This window comes from Myotis myotis, unplaced genomic scaffold, assembly GCF_014108235.1.
Source record: "Myotis myotis isolate mMyoMyo1 unplaced genomic scaffold, mMyoMyo1.p scaffold_m19_p_2, whole genome shotgun sequence".
NCBI lineage: Eukaryota > Metazoa > Chordata > Mammalia > Chiroptera > Vespertilionidae > Myotis > Myotis myotis.
In genome coordinates, this window is record NW_023416324.1 from 103885671 (window position 1) to 103900704 (window position 15034).

The window sequence follows — 15034 nt, forward strand, 5'->3', positions numbered from 1 at the left end:
TATGCAGACACACATAATTCAAATGGATACACAGATTAATTCAAATAGAACCTATTCTTTTTCACTATCCCTGTATCCCAACTAGAGAATTTCTTTACTGGGTCTCCCACAGGTCTTCACTCAGACCTCTCTGATAACATTTATATAATATATCAGAGATATTTGACAATATAATTCCTCTCCTGCTAGACTGTGACTGCCCTGAAGGAGGAACATTGTCTCATTCCTTTTTGTATCTGCAGTGCTTAATTCCCAGTAGTCAGAAATTAGTCCTTTCAGTTGATATTTGTTGAGTTAAATTGAGACTTGAGAAGGACTCAGGGTTTGCTATTAATGTGAAAATTCTTTGGGAGAGGGTATTATTTGAAACCTGAACTTTACTTGGGGTTTAGTTGTCAAGAAATAAAGTCATGGAAATGACACTGGATGGGGGCCTTAGGGACTGGGGTGTGAGAGATAGGTAAGGTTGAAAGGAAAGGTGGGAAAACTGCAGCCATAGATTTCAGCCTGTCTGGAGCTCCCCAGGGTGGCTCTTGTTTGCAGGTATGCTTTCCTGTACACAAAACCTCACTCCCCTGGAAAGCCCCAAGAGGAGACTACCTGCATTAGGAATGCTTTCCATTGCCCCTGCTGCCTCTCTGAGAGGAAAAGCTTCTCTCCTGAGAGTGAGTATCACAGACAACTGGCTCCATGGTCATTCCTTCAATTCCCTCCTGTGTGCCCCAGTGGTGTTCCCTTGGTCCTCCCAAATCATTTTGAAATGGTCTGTCATTCTTGAGTTGCAAGATTAAATGAATAAGTGTTTGGATAAGATGCTTTCAGGCCCTAGATCAAAGTCTCCATTGCTCAGGGTCTAGACCCCTTTCAGAGTGAATATAAAGCCTGCCCTCCCCTTAGAATGAATAACAGTGCAAAGGAGAAGTTCTACTCATATCCACCCTATCAGCACATCTTCTCAGGGGTAGAGCTTAGGTGTGTACTCAGAAACCAGGGTGAGGAGAGAATGAAAAGATGCATTTTCTATTAAAACCACTCAAAAATGTTATAGGCATGGACCAATATGATTATATGGCTAAAGAAAACCACTGGAGAGCAAATTAAACAATGCCTCATGAAATAATTTTTCTCTCCTTGTAAAAACAATAAAAAATTTTGGGTTCATTGCTGTGTATTTGTGTATCCACTTTAATGAACAGCATCAGAGCCTGTTTTTGAAAGTCACAGATCTGGGCGTAAGCCAAACATGACAGTAGCTGTCCTGTGTGCCATAAAGAAAGGAGAAGAAAGCACAGTCACTATACAATTTCCCTCTCCTAAATCAAACCTGCCATTCACCATGATTGTTTACCATGGCTTTTTAATTGTGAGCAGAGAGGTGAGGGGAGCTGGGAGCATGTTCATTCTTTAAAGTGACATAAAGTGGCACTGGGGTCTGGAAAGATAATTGTTCTTTTCTCCTTGTTAATAATATCCAACTGCTTTTAGGAGTTCTGTAAAAGGTTCGTTTAAGGCCAGCTCTAGGAATTTCTGTGGAATCTGGCTCGTTACTTCGTTTTGAAAGCCGGTTTGAAACCACTCTCAGGAGTTAAGAAGGCTGCATTGATGTGACCTCCAGTCAGAATTCCTGTGTAACTGTGTTAGCAGGATGGTGCTTGCCCTCACTGACGTCCCTCTACCACCTAGTGGAGCTCATGGGTGGGAAGTACTGGCAGTTTCTCAGAATATGATTACTTTGAGGACATTTCCAGCTCAGCCTGAATCTTAGGAAATGGAATTGGGAAAGGAATCAAGATCTTATGAGATTTCCACCCAACCTAATGGACAAAAGCTTGAAGCCTGTGTGACCCGCCCTGCAGCCATGCTCTCAGGGCTTTCCCTTGCTCCATGGTGGAGTGATCATTTATGGGCAACCTGCCAAATCTAGTAAAACTTTCTGCTGACAAAATGAGTGATACAGACACCTTCATCCTTTGGCTCTCCATGAGGTTTCAAATACTTTTGAGATTCCTGTTGATCAACTACAAATAGGTATAGGGAAGGTAAATATTGCTCCTATCAATGGACCTTTCTATATATGAATGAGTTCTTGCTCTTTCTGGTTCACAATTTCAAATTTTATGTGACATCATTGAGTTTCTGACCTGCGACAGATCAAAAGCAGAAAGCTCATGCCTCTTGACCCCCTGGCTAAGGATTGCAATATTAATGATGCTTAGCACTTATTAAAGGCTAAGTATATTGGAAGCTCTGTGTTAAGCACTTTACATGATTAATCACCTTAATCCTGGCAGGTAGCTTTATCATTATCCTCATTATATGCATATACAGCTAGGAAGTGGTGAAGCCAGGATGTGAACTCAGGCTGCCACACTGAGTTTGCAAACCTAACTCTCTCTTACTGTGATTTTAAAGCGTAGGGTGATATGATCACATCCCTGGCCTCAGAAGAGTCACTTTTCTGCATTTTCTGAAGCTGCTTCAGCAGCACTAATACATGAGGCCATCAACCCAATAGGTGACTGTAGTCCAGGAACTTTGTGGCATGATTCATGGTCTTGGGTTGAGAGCAGAATTACCCACAATTTGGTATGAAAAGATTTCTCATGGGAGAGTGTACTGGATACTTCCATTTGCACTGGCTTTAATATTTTGTCCCATGCATTCCTGGCTCCTTGAGGGAAAAGGAAAAGGAGAGGAAAATAGGGACATCATAGAAGAGGAACTGGATCTCTCACCCTCCCCCCTTTCTCTTTACCATAGTTTTGATATTATAATAATTAATTGTAGTGTTTTGAGCATTTTAGGAATTGAATACATAGTTGAGGGAGTATGATTATGTAGCTTATAACCCAGAACTAGGTTGAAGGCTGAGTATAGAGGTTAGTAATACACCCCAAACTGAGATATTCTATTCTTTTTCAACCAACAAAGGGAAGTCAAGGGCACATGAATTTGGCAATGTAGCAGGATACAAAATTAACCCCAAGAAATCTGAGGCATTTCTATACACCAATAGTGAACTTTCAGAAAGAGAGATTATAAAAACAATCCCGTTTACCATCGCACCAAAAAAATTAAGCTACCTAGGAATAAACTTAACTAAAGAGGTAAAAGACCTCTACTCAGAAAACTACAGGACGTTGAAAAAAGATATAGAGGAAGACATAAACAGATGGAAGAACATACCGTGTTCATGGATTGGTAGAATCAACATCATTAAAATGTCCATACTACCCAAAGCAATCTATAAATTCAACGCACTTCCCATTAAAATACCAATGGCATACTTCAGAGATCTAGAACGAACTCTCCAAAAATTCATCTGGAATAAAAAAAGATCCCGAATAGCTGCAGCAATCCTGAAAAAGGCCAAAGTAGGTGGGATCTCAATACCAGATATCAAGTTGTATTACAAAGCCACTGTTCTCAAAACTGCCTGGTACTGGCACAAGAATAGGCATATAGATCAATGGAATAGAATAGAGAGCCCAGAAATTGGCCCGAACCAATATGCTCAATTAATATTTGACAAAGGAGGCAAGAACATACAATGGAGCCAAGATAGTCTCTTCAATAAATGGTGTTGGGAAAATTGGACAGATATATGCAAGAAAATGAAACTAGACCACCAACTTACACCATACACAAAAATAAACTCAAAATGGATAAAGGACTTAAATGTACGACAGGAAATCATAAAAATTCTAGAAGAATCCAAAGGCAACAAAATCTCAGACATATGCCGAAGCAATTTCTTCACTGATACAGCTCCTAGGGCACTTGAAACTAAAGAGAAAATGAACAAATGGGACTACATCAAAATAAAAAGCTTCTGCACAACAAAAGAAACCATGAACAAAACAACGAGAAAACCCACTGTGTGGGAAAACATATTTGCCAATGTCATATCTGATAAGGGCCTAATCTCCCAAATTTATAGGGAACTCATACAACTTAACAAAAGGAAGATAAACAATCCAATCAAAAAATGGGCAAAGGACCTAAATAGACACCTTTCAAAAGAGGACATTCAGAAAGCCAAGAGACATATGAAAACATGCTCAAAGTCACTAATCATCCAAGAGATGCAAATCAAAACAACAATGAGGTACCATCTCACCCCTGTCAGACTGGCTATCATCAACAAATCAACAAACGACAAGTGCTGGAGAGGATGTGGAGAAAAAGGAACACTTGTGCACTGCTGGTGGGAATGCAGACTGGTGCAGCCACTATGGAAGACAGTATGGAGTTTCCTTAAAAAACTGAAAATGGAACTCCCATTTGACCCTGTGATCCCACTTCTAGGACTATATCCCAAGAAACCAGAAACACCAATCAGAAAGGATATATGCACCCCTATGTTCATAGCAGCACAATTCACCATAGCTAAGATCTGGAAACAGCCTAAGTGCCCATCAGTAGATGAATGGATTAGAAAACTGTGGTACATCTACACGATGGAATACTATGCTGCTCTAAAAAGGAAGGAACTCTTACCATTTGCAACGTCATGGATGGAACTGGAGAGCATTATGCTAAGTGAAATAAGCCAGTCAATGAAGGAAAAATACCACATGATCTCACTCATTCATGGATAATAGAGACCATTATAAACTTTTGAACAATAATAGATACAGAGGCAGAGCTGCCTCGAACAGATTGTCAAACTGCAGCGGGAAGGCCAGGGAGGGTTGGGGGGCAGGAGGTAGGGGGGTAAGAGATCAACTAAAGGACTTGTATGCATGCATATAAGCATAACCAATGGACATAAGACACTGGGGGATAGGGGAGGCTAGGGGACTGTCTAGGGCGGGGGGATAAAATGGACACATATGTAATACCCTTTGTAATACTTTAAAGCAATAAATTAAAAAAAAGAACATTTTAATAAAAATTAATATTGTTTCTTGAACATTAACTTACCAGACACTGCATAACTGCACAAATTAATAAGCATAACACAAATAAACCTATTTTTCTTGTTCTCTGAAAAAAAAAAAAAAAAAAGAAATTGTTGAAGTTGGGGGATTTTCATGGTCAGCATGCCACCAGCTGACTGAATGCTTGTGGTCATCATATTTTAATTGAGCTTCTCTTTGTTATTGGTGATTTCAGGATTGTTTGCAAAGAAAGGTGTGTGTTCTCTGGAGGCAGGAGTGGTAGGGAAGTGGTGGGAGTACCAACAAAGCTTCATCAGACCTGCCTGACAGCTCTGGCAAAGCCCAGGCCTGTGCACACAATGTCCCTGGATACAGAGGCTCTGGGACCTGCTTGATGATTTGGAGGAGTCCAAGCCAAGCATTCAAGGACTCCTTCTGTTAGTGTTCACAGTGCCACAGGGCCCCCGAAGCCATTCAGAGCCCTTGGAGTAAAACTGACATTTGAAAGAAAGCCAAAGCATTCTCAGGCATTGCCCACAGTCCTGCTGCTGATCACTGAGGTTTACTGTCTGGTGACATCCCCTCGAGGTCCCAAATTCCTTTCAGCTGCAGCCTTATAAAATATTTTTGCTCAGGATAAGGCTGCATTGTTTTGTATTGTGGAGGGATATTCTTTTTATCCATTGATCCTTTCTAGTTTAGGGATGCAGCTCTAGACCTAAGTGGAGCTGAAAAGAATCCCACCAGATTTCATTGATTGCAGATAACCATCAGAATGGTATCATCTTCTAGAGCAGCGGTTCTCAACCAGTGGGCCGTGACCCCTTTGGCGGTCGAATGACCCTTTCACAGGGGTCGCCTAAGACCATCCTGCATATCAGATATTTATATTACGATTCATAACAGTAGCAACATTACAGTTATGAAGTAGCAACGAAAATAATTTTATGGTTAGGTCACAACATGAGAAACTGTATTTAAAGGGCCAGAAGGTTGAGAACCACTGTTCTAGAGTTTTTCCCAGAAGCAAATGACTCATATTAACTTCAAACTCTTTAGAATAAAACTTCATAGTGTCTGACAGTCTGTGTTTAGTGCCAAGGAAGGTCACCTTTGAATCATTATAGTCCGCATCATTCAAAGTTTTAATGCAAAATGTGGTTCCTCTATTTCTGGATCTCATGAACTGTGAGTCAGCAGAATTATTCATCTCCTGGCTCCTCTGTTCTGTGGCTGGGCTGGTGTGGGTGAAGGGCAACCGATGGTGAGTAGGAGAGGCTCAGGAATGCCCAGCAAGGCAGCCTGGATGGCCAGTTGACATTGACCAGAGGAGGTAGCAAAGCTCGGAACATTTCCTATCGTGTGCTTGACTTGGCGGACCCACACCCTGGGCAAATGTTTTTGCTTTTCCAATTTAGAAGATTGCTAATAAAGCAAACTATGATTTATTTGATTACTGAAAAAATAGCCTACAGGGGGCAGACATCAAAGGGTGCTATGGACCAGAAGGAAAAACCTTTTTAGCTCTTCTTTACCCTGTGGGAGCTTCTTTGCCTGTGCTTACCATTGCTAGCTCCTCTTGTGATTTTGTATCTTTTTTTCTATGACTCACGGATTCCTGAAGTTGGGAAAAGAACCCAGAGTAGATCCCAGTTGTCCTGAGTTCTCTTTGAAAATTCTCTCTTTGCTTGAACCAGGAAGGAACTGACTATTCCCTCAGGGTCTGGATATTTCCAACTCCTGCTATTCATGTGAGTCTGCAGTCATTTTCCTATTTTCTCTCAGCACCTTGTCCTTCAATGGTAATGAAGTAATAGTGGGTTAGTTTATGGAATCGTTGCATCCATAGACCTTTATACTTTAATTATGAATGCCCTGGGTTAAGAGGAGAGTTGCATGGTGCTAAAGGAGATGTTAGAGATTGAAATATTTCCCAATTATTTGGTTTTTCCAGAAAAGCTCAAAACTCCACCAAGTGCTTACGTGTGAGTATAACTAAGATGGAGTTCTCCAGTAGATTCTGGCCTGACCAAAAACAGTCTTCCTAGAAGAAAATATTTAGCCTTTTGATCAATTTGTTTTTATTTAGAAAAGCTGAAATAAAATTGATGTTATATGAGAAGTTGGTCATTGCTTTATTGCTGACTTGAATATAATGGGAAACATGGAACATCTCCTTCTGAGCAGAATTGTAGTGAACTGAGAACTAAAAAGCTTATGAAAAATAGCTTCCAAGTGATTATTTTTGTTTGCTTAAATGTTACCACTAATAATTGTAATTCCAGCTATCCACAGAGAGCATGGGAAAATGCTATAACAGAAACTAAATAGCATCATCACATTTTATGACATCCAACTGCCCATCCGTTTTCTGGGACTGCTCAGTAAAATATAAGCAAACAGTTCAGGTGCGACTTATTTGCATTTTTAAGGCCAATGATTTTTTTCCAGGCTTCCTTTAAAAGCTTTACCTTGGCCCTAGGTCACTGTAACAACTTCTGAAATAAAACTTGAATTTGGAGTTTTCTTGCTTGGCAAAGGCTGTTTGTCTGGATTATAATGGGACATGTTTGGGGGTGACTAATGCATCTGCAGATGGCCCTGGACTCTAGACAGCAGGCCCAGGCCAAGCTGAACCAGACAGTTTCAGGTGCAATGATTTCATCAGTGCTGAATAGAGGCTCCACCTATCATTACTGCCTAGTGATGGTCCATGAAGCAATTTTTCTTATTCTTTCCTTAGAAAGAGTAGGATCATTACAGATATGCAGTGACTTTAACTTTTTGGGTTATGACCAAGATGAATAATATTTATAAATCATGAACCAACAACCTAAAGGCAAAAATAGTCAGACTACCCAGTAGAGAACTTCAAATGACCAAGAGCTGCCAAAGCTCTGATCATCTCTGGCCCAAAGAAATTAAATCCTTCTTAGCTCTGCCTCATCCAAATTGCACTGTGGCCCCAGGGTTGAGGAGGAGGCACTGGCAGGAGAACTGATGTTGCTGGTGGGTGGTGCAGGGGTGGCAAATGTCTTTTAGAGCATTTCACTATCAGGTTGTGAACCTACCTCAGCCTACAGAAGGATGGAGACTACTTGATGAGTACTGGTCTGCTCAGCTGCTGTGAGCAGTAGCTCAGGCTAGAAGCAGGGGTTCTGTGCTTAGAGTGGGTGGGAGGGATGCTTGCAGGGCCCTTCTCTACACCTTCTCTGTTGTTGGGACAAACAGAGGAGCTTGGTTTTGGAGGCTCAATTCACTGTCTCCCAAACAACAGCAGCCAGTGCCAGTCGTGCCAGCAACGTGGTACCAGTAACAATGCTGCTTCAGTACACTTTGACTTGACTTTTTGTTTCATTCAATTTCAAGAATGTTTCTGAATTACTTGTTTTGAAATGTCCTTTTGTCTTTACCCTTTCAGCCATGAAGCTCTGAGAAAGGCCAAGACCCAGGAAGGACACTTCACATTTGTCCTGACTAAAATTGATCTCCTTGTCTCCTTTTCCCCGGATCTATTCCCACTCTGTGCTCCCTGTCTCCCTGAAGCCTCCATCATCCACTTTCATGCTCAAGCATGGGCCTGACCTTCAACTCTTTCTCCTCCCTTCCCCACCACAGCCAATCAGTACATCAATGAATCAATCACCAAGTTCTATTTCACCTACCAAATACCTTCACATTCATTCATCCATCCATCCATCCATCCATCCATCCATCCATCCATCCATCATCTATCCACTTCTCTCCAGCCCACTGCTGCTGTCCTTGCAATGACTGCCAGCCTCTCTCCCCTGGGTGTCCAAGACAGTCTCTGCACTGGTTCAGGATTCTGCTGACCAGACCCAGCTCACTATCCCACTCTATTCCCATGCATGGCCACAGTGGTTCAGATCATGGTACATCTCTGCCTACAGCCATATCAAAGGCTTCCTGTGGCCCTAAGGAGTTTAAACCCTAAAGAACATGGTGCAACTAGACCCTTTGGGATCTGTCTCCTGCCGTTTTTAATGTAACTGCATGTGCTGAGTCCTGTCTTATCTCATCCCTTGCATTTGCTATTTCCTCCACCTAAGTACTGACTTGTCTACTGGCTACCTCCTTCTCAGTTACTCAGGACTCAAATTTTAAGTGTCAGGACCTCCAGGAAGCTTTCCCTTGTTGGGGGCCAGATGTAAGCTGGCAAGGTCCTTGCACCTGCAGGGGCTAGCAAGGCTGGGACCCTTACCCACACAGTTTTCCCAGACTTGTTTGGATGGCGGTTATCAGTAGAATGAGAGCAACATTTGTAGAATAAGAACAGCCTTTCATAGCTTACCAAGAAGTCTGTACCTATTTACTGAGATATGCTGTACTGAGAACTTGTCCTTCTGCTGTGTCCCTCCCTTAGAGATTAAGAGGAACAAAGAATACATTCCTCTTGACAGACCTCCTATTCAGTGTGTTGTGTATAAATAGGATTGTATAGCTAATAAATTCGCTTCAGTTCATCAAGAGAACTGGGGTCCTCCCGACCCCGCTTTCCTGTCTTTCTTTCTTTTCTCAATTCCCACCTCCCTGCCTCAGCCCGGCTCAACCCTCTCAGGCTGGCCCTGACAGATCTGGCGCCCGAGCTAAGGGACTGAGGAACTGGGAAAAAGACGGTGAGGAACTCCGTCGGGCTTGGAGAGACGACGTGAGGATCTCCTCCGGATAAAGAGTGCACTCGTTAAGGTAACGGAGGAGCAATTTTTTGATAATCGGGAGTAAAGCATGGGGCAATTAGAATCTAGAGAAAATGCCTTTTATGGGCAAATGTTAAAGTTTATGCTCAATAGTAGAGGAACTAAGGTTAATGACAAGCAAGTAGAAAATTTTTTAAAATTCATTTAGGTGGTCTGCATTTCCTTATCGAATTTAATATGGGATTATTTAGATCCCACGCATGACCATAATCAACCGTCTCTTAAGCCAGAAAAAAAGGAGAAGCAGCGTGATAGCACAAAACAGGGGTCTAAAAAAGACAGTATATTAAAAAGAAATAATGTAACTTTTAAAGACAATTTAACTCCTCAAGATGAGGAGGATTTTGAGGAAGCTGCTGCTCTTTGTCATGATGATAATACAGGTATTGTTCAGGCAAAAGAGGAGGAAGAATGTTTTTCTGCTGGAACTGAAGAGGGTAGTGATATAGAGGATGTGTTGGAATCCTTTTTAGAAACATTAAAGCTTCTTGGCAAGAAAAAGAGAAGCCGCGGAGGCCGTTCCCGCAGCTCTCGCTCTCTGCTGCCTTGTGCAGCACCAGTTCCACTTTCCCCTCTCCAGATGGCCTTGCAGGAAGCACGAAAGTGTGGTGAGGAATTGGGCATTTACACCTTCCCTGTTATGGAACAGGTGAACCTTCACACGGGACAGCGTGAGCGTGCTTATGACCCGCTTCCTTTTAAAACCTTAAAAGAGTTAAAAACAGCCTGTGCTCAGTATGGGCCCACTTCCCCTTATACTTTAACCATCTTGGAAACTATGGCCTCAGAGGCTCTCCCACCTAATGATTGGAGAGCTATTGCCAAGGCTTGTTTATCAGGAGGGGATTATCTCTTGTGGAAATCAGAATATGATGAAAAGGCTAAGGAACAAGCTTCTCGTAATCGAGCTGCCCAGATTAATATTTCTTATGAAATGCTGGTAGGTGAAGGAGTCTATGCTGATACCCATTATCAAATTCAATACCCCCAGGAAGCTTATGGACAGATTAATGGAGCTGGGATCAGAGCCTGGAAAAAGTTACCCACCTCTGGTCAGAAAACAGAGGAGCTCTCAAAAATTATTCAAGGGCCAGATGAAAAGTATCAGGATTTTGTCTCTCGGCTATTACAGGCTGTTGGCCGAGTAGTGGTGGATGGAGAGGCTGGCATGTTAATAGTTAAACAGTTGGCATATGAAAACACCAACACTGCCTGCCAAGCTGCACTGCGGCCCTATCAAAGAAAGGGGACTCTCTCAGATTATATCCGCATTTGCGCAGATATTGGTCCCTCATATATATACAAGGAGTTGCCATTGCAGCTGCATTAAAGGGAACCACCATTGAAGGAATTCTTCAGCAACAATTTAGCACAGGGAAAAGTCAAACATACAAGTGTTACACTTGTGGAGGAACAGGACACATAACAAAACAGTGTCCTTCTAATAAAGGGATTAATAAAGGAAATGGAAAAGGTCCCAAACAACCTGGACTATGCCCTAAATGTAAAAAAGGAAAACATTGGGCAAATGAGTGTAAATCTAAGACAGATATCCAGGGAAATTCTTTGCCTCAACACCAGTCGGGAAACTACCAAAAGGGACCAGCCCAGCCACAGCAAATAACAGGGACATTGTCTATTTACCCTCCTGTCCCTGTGCTGTCTCAAGGCCAGCAGACTGCACAGCACTCAGCCCGCCCCAGAGAGCAAAATAGATACAAGAGCTATTCCAAGCAGCCCCCGGAAGTGCCGGGCTGGACTTTGGATCCATAGGAATAAGACTTTCTGTCTGCCCTGGGTGCTGCCCTTGCCTACTGAAATAAACAAAATATCATTAGATTTAAAACCTCCCACATAGAGAAGAAATGATGATTTCCTTGCATTTCCGATACAGCTACAGCAAATGCCACCAGATCTGAAATTTACAAATACGTCTGGGATTTCTGTACACGTGTAAAGAGAAAACTGGCTTGGAACTAAGGCGCGCATTGTCCGATTTTGGACATTTAGATAGAGTTTCAAGCTAAACTCTCTTTACAAATATACAAAATAAAACCCAAGACTGATTATTTCCTAAGAAAGATGGCAAAATTTAACCCAAAGGAAAAAAGATGCTGGCTAGATTCTAGCAGCAGGATTGGCATTTCCATAATAAAGAACAGTTTTTAAATACTAATAAAGAATATTAAAAGGTTAATTTCAAGGCCAAAAAGGAAAGTCAGTAAAATTATCTCTGTTAAAAGAATTTACTAAAGAATATGCCTTAAAATAATAAATTGGATTTAAATCTCAAGAATTATTGATATATATTAATTATAAAAATCTAAGTAGCCCAGGTAAAAGACGGCTACACCCTTTAATAAAGGCTGGCTAGCTAAGGCAATTTCTAATAGAGGAAGGGCTAGCCTCCCTTCCCCCAACAGAGCAGGTAGGCCAAAAATTTCCTGCCAGTGACAACTTTTAAAGAGAGGCTTGCTTCCCAGTTTCCCATCCTTGGTAGAAAGAATGTAACTAATTTGCATTTTAATAGTTACCTGTTTTCAGTCAATGGCACCCCAAGGCTTAGGAGTTTACTAAATTAAATTAGATATTCTGAAATAGCAAAATGCTAAAATATTAATCTAAGTGTCCCTCACGAAAAATCTAGAGGATAGAATTAAATCTATTGATTATGTCATGTATTTTTGAAGTTTATTCTTAAAAATGTTACTGATTAAGAAATACTAAATATTTAACTTGCCAGCTAAGAGTTTAAAGTTCTGGTTACATAAATTGGGAGAAATCATATAATTATAATAAAATTTCAACATTTATCTAATTGAAAAAAGAGGATAAATTCTATAATCCCAACCAAAATTTTTATATACAAAAATCAGTTTTAATTTAATTGATATCTCTTAATAATTATAAAAGGTATATAATCTTTAAATTATATATACACATATATATTTAATAGTTTTCTAAGTTAGATTTCAAAACTATAATCAAGGAATGACTTTAGGACATTTCATGGTCCCTGAAATGTTTTCAAAAGTTTATTCTATTTTCTTGAAGGATTTTTTAATAAAGCTAATTTAATATACTTGAAATCACATAGAAAGCTTTATCAGATAAATATTAATAAATATATATTTTAAGTTTTTGCCTCTAAGAAAGGGCAAAACAAGTTATCTTATTTAATATTTCTTAAAATACAGCAGTAGAATTTTAAGATATAATTTAATATAACAAAATAATTTTTAATATTTTACAACAGCATATTAACATTTATTCCAAACAAGCTTACAAACTAATTATTTGGCAGGAATTTAATAGAACATAAAAGGATTTTATCCCTTCCACTGTGTGGATGGCCCCCTGGGAAGGCACTTAAGCATTCTATATTGACCTCTCTTGACCCTTTTTACCAAAGGGGGTCTCTCTTCCAATTGCCCACAGCTGTTACCTAAGCTCTCTGTTCATACTGAGGTTGAAGCCTCATGGTGGCTGGTACCATGGATCTGTCTCTTGCCCAATGGTGTAAACTGGGCCCTCTTGGAGAAGAAATCTGGGTTCCCCATGATCAATGCCAGGGCCCCGCCAGCAGGCGAGGGGATCCAAAGGCAGTTACTGGGCATGGAGGCCACAGGGGCATATGCTATCAAGGAGACAGAACTAAACCTCACATCACCCTGCTTGGCCCCGGAGGATGGCTGGTTAGTCAACGACGGGTAAGACCCCTCTGGGAGGGGCAACCTAAGACAGGCACAGTCGCAGGGGGCCTCAGGAGAGAACTTGGGGGTCAACAGAGGTGGGGCAGAGATCCTCACCCCCGCAACTATGCAGGGGCTTGAACATTCACCCCTTCTGAGGGAGGTCTCCTGCCCCCATGGCTGCTGCACTTCCTATGCCCAGCTCAGATCGGGACCCAGATAACAGAAAGAGACTTAGTCCAGCCAAAATCGGTACCCAGATAACAGAGACTTGGCTAACAGAACCTACCCTATATCTAAATCCAGCTTAACACCAGGAATGCTCGGGGCCTTCTCAAGGATACAAAATAATCCTTTCCATTAATATTTACAGTATAAACTAAGATTGTTATTAAAGTATTAAATTTGACAGTAAAATAGTAGTCAAGTTTTCAGATTAATTAAATTTTACTAATTAATATAAATAATTATTCAAAAAGTATTAGCCAAAATTTTCATTTCATGGACAAATTGCTTAACATACTATAAACCTAAAGCAGTCATATTTTTATACAAAAATTAAAATTTAAAGTTATCTAGACTGCATTATATAATTTCCAAAAACCTCCTAATATTAAAAAATAAAAAAAGGGGGGATAGTGGAATAATAACCTGTTAAGTAAATGAAAACCTGTTAAGTAAATGCCTTAATTGCTTTAATATTTTTACTTGAAAATTAATTTTTTCATTTATAATGCTAATAGCAAGACACCCATGAAAAACATACGTGGTGTCAAAATAAGCCAAAGGAAAATCGTTTGGACAAAAATTAAAAGAATCCCAAGTCTAAATTATAGATATGATTCCTTTATTAACCTTTGGTCAAGAATACATTTGTATATTTTCAGAAAACAACTCCAAGACCATGTGGATTCCTGCAACAGAGAGGAATTATCAGGACTGCTCCAGCCACAGAATAGCAGTGGCCTCATGAGACAACGAGAAGAGAAGCAGTCCAGAAATAAAGATGATGAAGACGCCTTATCATGCTAGCAGTCAGCAGCTGTGCATCGCTGCAAGTTGCCCAGGACCAAACCAGAGAGGGTCAGACCTGCATTGCCACCATTTGTCCACCATCCAGAACTGAAATATTACTGCTGACATGTACACATAAAAAACTGTCAGACACTGAAACATGAACTTCGCCTAAAAAACAAAGAAGGGGGATCTGTTGGGGGCCAGATGTAAGCTGGCAAGGTCCTTGCACCTGTAGGGGCTAGCAAGGCTGGGACCCTTACCCACACAGTTTTCCCAGACTTGTTTGGATGGCGGTTATCAGTAGAATGAGAGCAACATTTGTAGAATGAGAACAGCCTTTCATAGCTTACCAAGAAGTCTGTACCTATTTACTGAGATATGCTGTACTGAGAACTTGTCCTTCTGCTGTGTCCCTCCCTTAGAGATTAAGAGGAACAAAGAATACATTCCTCTTGACAGACCTCCTATTCAGTGTGTTGTGTATAAATAGGATTGTATAGCTAATAAATTCGCTTCAGTTCATCAAGAGAACTGGGGTCCTCCCGACCCCGCTTTCCTGTCTTTCTTTCTTTTCTCAATTCCCACCTCCCTGCCTCAGCCCGGCTCAACCCTCTCAGGCTGGCCCTGACATTCCCTGACTCTACCTCTTCTATACTTCCATAGCCTGCACCCATTATAACAATGGGACCATGGAATCTATTGTCAAAACTAGGGCACCCAT